Genomic DNA, 7182 nt, shown 5'->3' with positions numbered 1-7182 from the left:
TGAGATGAATCTCTCCATCTCCCATGACTCAGAGGTGGAAGCAATTGCCTTCCCTTTCCTCTTTCTAGAGGTTTCTCTGGCCTTAGGTGCCATAAATGGTTATGGAAAAATAAAAAGCAATGTTTTCACTACACCAAACTTAAAAGGTTTGCTCATCCTCGAGCAAAAGAAGAAAGAAAGAAGTAGAAGAAGAAGAAAAAGGAGGAGATGGAGGGTGGGGTGTGGTTCGACCAAGGGAGGAAGAGGGTTTTGTGATGTGTATTTGGGGAAGAGATATGGAGGTGTTTGGTGAAGGGTATTTAGGGAAGAGTGTTATGAAAAGATGTGAAGAAGAGAGAGAGTGAGTTGAGGTTGGTGGGGATCCTGTGGGGTCCACAGATCCTGAAGGGTCAAGAATTTCTCATCCCTGCTCCAATTAGGCGTACAAAATGCCTTAGAGTGCAATCCTGGCGTTTAACGCCAGACTGCTGCCTGTACGCCAGCTTTTCTTCCCTTTCTGGCATTTAAACGCCAGCCTGCTACTTGTTTCTGGCATTTAACGCCAGATTGATGCCCTGTTCTGGCGTTAAACGCCAGTCTGGTGCTTCTTTCTGGCGTTAAACGCCCAGAATGGTGCCAGACTGGGCGTTTAACGCCCATTCTGCTACTCTTACTGGTGTTTAAATGGCAGTAAGCTTTTCCTCCAGGGTGTGCTATTTTTAATGCTATTTTTTAATTTGCTTCATTTTTGTACTTGTTTTTGTGACTCCACATGATCATCAACCTAAAAGAAAACACAAAATAACATAGATATAAAATTAAAATAAAATTGGGTTGCCTCCCAATAAGCACTTTTTTAATGTCGATAGCTTGACAGTGAGCTCTCACGGAGCCTCACAGATAATCAGAGCATGGTTGAGATCTCTCAATCCCAAACTTAGAGTTTGAATGTGGGGGTTCTGTTTGACTCTGTACTGAGAGAAGCTCTTCATGCTTACTCTCCATGTGTACAGAAGGAGAACCTTGAGTCTTAACTACATGGTAGTCTTCATTCAACTGAAGGATCAACTCTCCTCTGTCAACATCAATCACTGCTCTTGCTGTGGCTAGGAAGGGTCTTCCAAGGATGATGGATTCATCCTCATCCCTCTTAGTGTCTAAGATTATGAAATCAGCAGGGATGTAAAGGCCTTCAACCTTCACTAGCATGTCCTCTACTAGTCCATAAGCCTTTTTCATAGATTTATCTGCCATTTCTAATGAGAATTTTGCAGCCTGTACCTCAAAGATTCCCAGTTTCTCCATTACAGAGAGTGGCATCAAGTTTATCCCTGACCCTAGGTCACACAGAGCTTTCTCAAAGCTCATGGTGCCTATGGTACATGGTATTAAGAATTTACTAGGATCCTGTTTCTTTTGAGGTAAAGTTTGCTGAACCAATGTATTCAGTTCATTGGTAAGCAAGGGAGGTTCATCCTCCCAAGTCTCATTACCAAATAGTTGGCATTCAGCTTCATGATTGCTCCTAAATACTGGGCAACTTGCCCTTCAACAATGTCTTCATCCTCTTCAGAAAATGAATAGTCATCAGAGCTCATGAATGGTAAAAGGAAGTCCAATGGAATCTCTATGGTCTCTGTATGAGCCTTAGATTCCTTTGGTTCCTTATTAAGGTACTCCTTAATGGCTAATGAACGTTCCCTGAGGTCTTCCTAATTGGGATTCACGTCCTCCTCCTCCTCTAAGGTTTCAGCCATTTTGATTACATCAATGGCCTTGCACTCTCCTTTGGGATTCTCTTCTGTATTGCTTGGGAGAGTACTAGGAGGAGTTTCAGTAACCCTTTTACTCAGCTGACCCACTTGTGCCTCCAAGTTTCTAATGGAGGATCTTGTTTCATTCATAAAACTGAGAGTGGCCTTAGATAGATCAGAGACTATGTTTGCTAAGCTAGAGGGGTTCTGCTTAGAACTCTCTGTCTGTTGCTGAGATGATGATGGAAAAGGTCTGCCATTGCTAAACCTGTTTCTTCCACCATTGTTATTATTGAAGCCTTGCTTCTGTGGATCCTTCCATGAAAAATTTGGATGATTTCTCCATGAAGGATTATAGGTGATGCCAAAGTCCTCACCCATGTAATTAACCTCTGCCATTGCAGGGTTCTCAGGATCATAAGCTTCTTCTTCAGAAGATGCTTCTTTAGTACTGTTGGATGCATTTTGCAATCCATTCAGACTCTGAGAAATTATATTGACTTGTTGGGTCAATATTTTGTTCTAAGCCGGTATGGCATTCAGAGCATCAATTTCAAGAACTCCTCTCTTCTGAGGCGTCCCATTACTCACGGGATTCCTCTCAGAGGTGTACATAAATTGGTTATTTGCAACCATCTCAACGAGTTCTTGAGCTTCTGCAGGCATTTTCTTTAGGTGAATGGATCCACCTGCAGAGTGGTCCAGTGACATCTTGGATAATTCAGACAGACCATCATAGAATATATCTAAGGTGGTCCATTCTGAAAGCATGTCAGAAGGACACTTTCTGGTCAATTGCTTGTATCTTTCCCAAGCTTCATAGAGGGACTCACCTTCTTTCTGTTTGAAGGTTTGAACATCCAGTCTAAGCTTGCCCAGCTTTTGAGGAGGAAAGAACTTGGCTAAGAAAGCCGTGACCAGCTTATCCCAAGAGTCCAGGCTATCTCTAGGTTGTGAGTCCGACCATGTTCTAGCTCTGTCTCTTACAGCAAAAGGGAAAAGCATAAGCTTGTAGACCTCAGGATCAACTCCATTGGTCTTAACAATATCACAGATCTGCAAGAACTCAGTTAAAAACTGATAAGGATCTTCTGATGGGAGTCCATGAAACTTGCAATTCTATTGCAGTAGCGAAACTAATTGAGGCTTTAGCTCAAAATTGTTTGCTCCAATGGCAGGGATTGAGATGCTTCTTCCATAAAAGTTGGAAGTTGGTGTAGTAAAGTCACCAAGCACCTTCCTTGCATTGTTGTTTGATTCGGCCATATTTGTTTCTTTGGCTGCCTCCTTTTCAAAAATTTCAATGAGGTCCTCTTCAGAGTTTTGTGCTTTAGCTGCTTTTAGCTTCCTCTTCAGAGTCCTTTCAGGTTCAGGATCAGCTTCAACAAGCATGCCTTTATCTTTGTTCCTGCTCATATGAAAGAGAAGAAAACAAGGAAAAATATGGAATCCTCTATGTCACAGTATAGAGATTCCTTGAGGTGTTAGAGGAGAATAAGAATAGAAGGATGAGGTAGGTAAGGAAGAATTCGAACACACAAAGAAAGATGGAGTTCGAATTGACAATGGAGGAGGAATGTTAGTGTTTAAATAGAAAAAGATAAGAGAGGGGGGATTTTTGAAAATTTTAAAAGGAATAAAATTTAAAATAAAATTTGAAAAATTGGTTGTGTTTTTCGAAAATTAAAGTGAAAAAGGTGGTTAGGTGGTTTTGAAAAAGACACAAATTTAATTTTGAAAAGATAAGAGGTTGGAAAAAGATTTTGAAATTAGAATTTTGAAAAGATGTGATTTGAAAAAGATATGATTTAGAAAGATATACTTGAAAAGATAAACTTAAAAAGATTTGATTTTTTTTTTTAAATTAATGACTTGATTAACAAGAAATTTAAAAGATATGATTCCCAAAATTCAAATATTGAATCTTTCTTAACAAGAAAGTAACAAACTTGAAATTTTTGAATCAAGATTTTTGAAAATAGTGAAATAAAAATGAGAAAGATTTGGTTTTTGAAAAAGATATTATTTAAAAGATATGATTTTGAAGGATATGATTGATAAGAGAAGATATGAAAAAGATAAGATTTTGAAAAATTGAAAAAGATTTGAATTGAAAACAAAATTCCTCTCCCAGTGTCATCCTGGCGTTAAACGCCCAAGAGCTGCTTGTTTTGGGCGTTTAAACGCCCAGCTAGGTACCCTGGCTGGCGTTTAAACGCCAGTTTTCCTTCTTCACTGGGCATTTTGAACGCCCAGCTTTTTCTCTGTAATTCCTCTGCTTTATGTTTTTGGGTCTTCATTTTGCTGTATTATTTATTTAAAAAGATATGTTTTTGATTTTGAAAAACAACAAAATAAGTCAAAACATAAAAATCTTGGATCAAAACACAAGATATATGCAAGAACATTATGCATGTCAAGATGAACACCAAGAACAATCTTGAAGATTATGATGAACATCAAGAACTTAGTTTTCAATAAAAGAAAACATGCAAGACACTAAACTTAGAAATTTTTCATGTTTGGGTACTATAAATGCAAGAATGCATATGAAAAACATCATGCAACACAAAACAAAAAATCATGAGGATCAAACAAGGAAATTCATCAAGAAAAACTTGAAGATCATCAAGAACACAATGCATGTGTTTCGAAAATTGCAAGACAATTAAGATCATGCAATTGACACCAAACTTAAAATTTGGCACTAGATTCAAACAAGAAACATGAAATATTTTTGGGTTTTTTTATGATTTTATGAATTTTTTTATTTTTCAAAAATTAAAGAAAATAAAACAAAATAAAATTACCCAATCTAAGCAACAAGATGAACCGTCAGTTGTCCAAACTCGAACAATCCCCGGCAACGGCACCAAAAACTTGGTGCACGAAATTGTGATCTCTAACAATGGTGCTCAACTTGGTATGCGCGTTCATAATCTCAGCACTTTCTTCACAACTCCTCACAACTAACCAGCAAGTGCACTGGGTCGTCTAAGTAATAAACCTTACGTGAGTAAGGGTCGATCCCACAGAGATTGTTGGCTTGAAGCAAGCTATGGTCATCTTGTAAATCTCAGTCAGGCAGATTCAATTGATTGTGGAGTTTGATAATTAAAAGATAAATAAAACATAAAATAAGATAGAGATACTTATGTAATTCATTGGTGGGAATTTCAGATAAGTGTATGAAGATGCATCAATCCTTCTGAATCTCTGCTTTCCTACTGCTTTCATCCAATCAGTCATACTCCTTTCCATGGCAAGCTGTATGTTGGGTTTCACCGGCGTCAATGGCTACCTCCCGTCCTCTCAGTGAAAATGGTCCAACTATGGGTTACGTAGGGCTAATCATCTGTCGGTTCTCACTTGTGTTGGAATAGGATCCAATAATCCTTTTGCGTCTATCACACGCACAACACTCATGAGTTTGAAGCTCGTCACAGTCATCCCATCCCAGATCCTACTCGGAATAACACAGACAAGGTTTAGACTTTCCGGATCTCAAGAATGCTGCCAATGGATTCTAGCTTATACCACGAAGACTCTGATCTCAAGGAATTGAAGGCTCTGTTGTCAGGAGAGGCAATCAACACGCATGAGCCAGGAATCCAAGAGATACACACTCAAGCTATTGCAGATAGAACGGAAGTGGTTGTTAGGCAAGCGTTCATAGGTGAGAAAGATGATGAGTGTCACGGATCATCACATTCATCAGGTTGAAGTGCGAGTGAATATCTTAGAATAAGAATAAGCTTGAATTGAATAGAAAATAGTAGTAATTGCATTAATACTCGAGGAACAGCAGAGCTCCACACCTTAATCTATGGTGTGTAGAAACTCCACCATTGAAAATACATAAGTGATGAAGGTCCAGGCATGGCCGAATGGCCAGCCTCCATAAAGGTCTAAGATTGCATAAAACTGATCAAAGATGGATGTCAATAAAATAGTAAAAGGTCCTATTTATAATGAACTAGCTACTAGGGTTTACAGAGGTAGGTAAATAATGCAGAAATCCACTTCCGGGCCCACTTGGTGTGTGCTTGGGCTGAGCATTGAAGCTTTCACGTGTAGAGGCTTCCCTTGGAGTTAAATTCCAGGTTGTAACCTGTTTCTGGCGTTTAACTCTAATTTGTAACCTATTTCTGGCGTTAAACTTCAAAATAGGGCAGAGAATGGGCGTTTGAATGCTAGTTTGCATCGTCAAAACTCTAGCAAAGTATGGACTATTATATATTTCTGAAAATCCCTGGATGTCTACTTTCCAACACAATTGAGATCGCGCCATTTAGAGTTCTGTAGCTTCAGAAAATCCACTTCGAGATCAGGGAGGTTAGAATCCAACAACATCTGCAGTCTTTTTTCAGCCTCTGAATTAGATTTTTGCTCAGGTCTCTCAATTTCAGCTAGAAAATACCTGAAATCACAGAAAAACACACAAACTCATAGTAAAGTCCAGAAATGTAAATTTTGCATTAAAACTAATAAAAATATCCCAAAAAGTAGCTAGATCCTACTAAAAACTACCTAAAAATAGTACCAAAAGCGTATAAATTATCCGCTCATCAACCATCCATTGGAGACCTGGTGGAATTTTCGGGTGAATGAGTACCTGTGTTGGGATTAATGTGATTACAAACCACACTTGGTGAGAATCCTCTAACCAAAACTCTAGATGTTCAATACCTTGTGGTTGATTGTTTTAGTCCTTATAACCTAATACTTGGTCGACCTTTTTTGAATAAGTTCGGTGCCATTGTCTCTACAATTCATCTCTGTATTAAGTTTCATGTGCAGGACAACCTTGTTGCAACAATTCATAGTGACCACCGTGACGCTCAGCGTTGCTATAACATCAGTCTCAAAATACCTATATCTAACCGACCTATAGGAGAACAAATAAATGTCGTCCACAACTCACTCGAGCTTTTCTCTTTAGCCGAGTTAGACCCACGCGCCGAGTTTTAAGATTGTCCTACCCCAATGGAGGAATTACAAAAAATCCCTTTAACTAACGATCCAAACAAGTTCACTTTTGTAGGATCAGCTATGCAAGAAGAAGAGAAAGAAAAGCTCAGCGAGTTTTTTGAACAAAATGCCGACATATTTGCTTGGACTCCCACTGACATGCCTGGCATTGATACTTCTATAATATCTTATAAGCTGGAAATTAACTCCTCAATCTGACCTATAACATAAAAAAAGTGTAACCTTGGCTTAGAAAAGAAAGGAGCATCATTGGAGGAGACCAAGAATCTCATTGATGCCAATTTCATTTGCAAAATTAGGTTCATAACATGGTTAGCTAATGTTGTCATGGTAAAGAAACATAATGGTAAATGGTGCATGTGCGTCGACTTCACCGATTTAAACAAAGCATGTCTTAAAGATGCATATCTTTTACCGTTCATTGATGCTTTAGTTGATAATTCATCTGGCTTTGGCA

General features: G+C 38.6%; 1 non-coding gene across 1 annotated transcript; it reads left to right on the top strand.

Annotated features, from left to right (window-relative positions):
* The first annotated feature begins 2498 nt into the window (after positions 1-2498).
* On the top strand, positions 2499-2606 carry LOC112745914 (small nucleolar RNA R71). Its single transcript, XR_003173820.1, has one exon. It is a non-coding gene; the product is annotated as a small nucleolar RNA R71 (small nucleolar RNA).
* Positions 2607-7182: the final 4576 nt, after the last annotated feature.

Source organism: Arachis hypogaea, chromosome 14 (genome assembly GCF_003086295.3).
Source record: "Arachis hypogaea cultivar Tifrunner chromosome 14, arahy.Tifrunner.gnm2.J5K5, whole genome shotgun sequence".
Classification (NCBI taxonomy): Eukaryota; Viridiplantae; Streptophyta; class Magnoliopsida; order Fabales; family Fabaceae; genus Arachis; species Arachis hypogaea.
The sequence above is the reverse complement of the archived record's forward strand: the minus strand, read 5'-3'. Positions and strand labels throughout refer to the sequence as shown.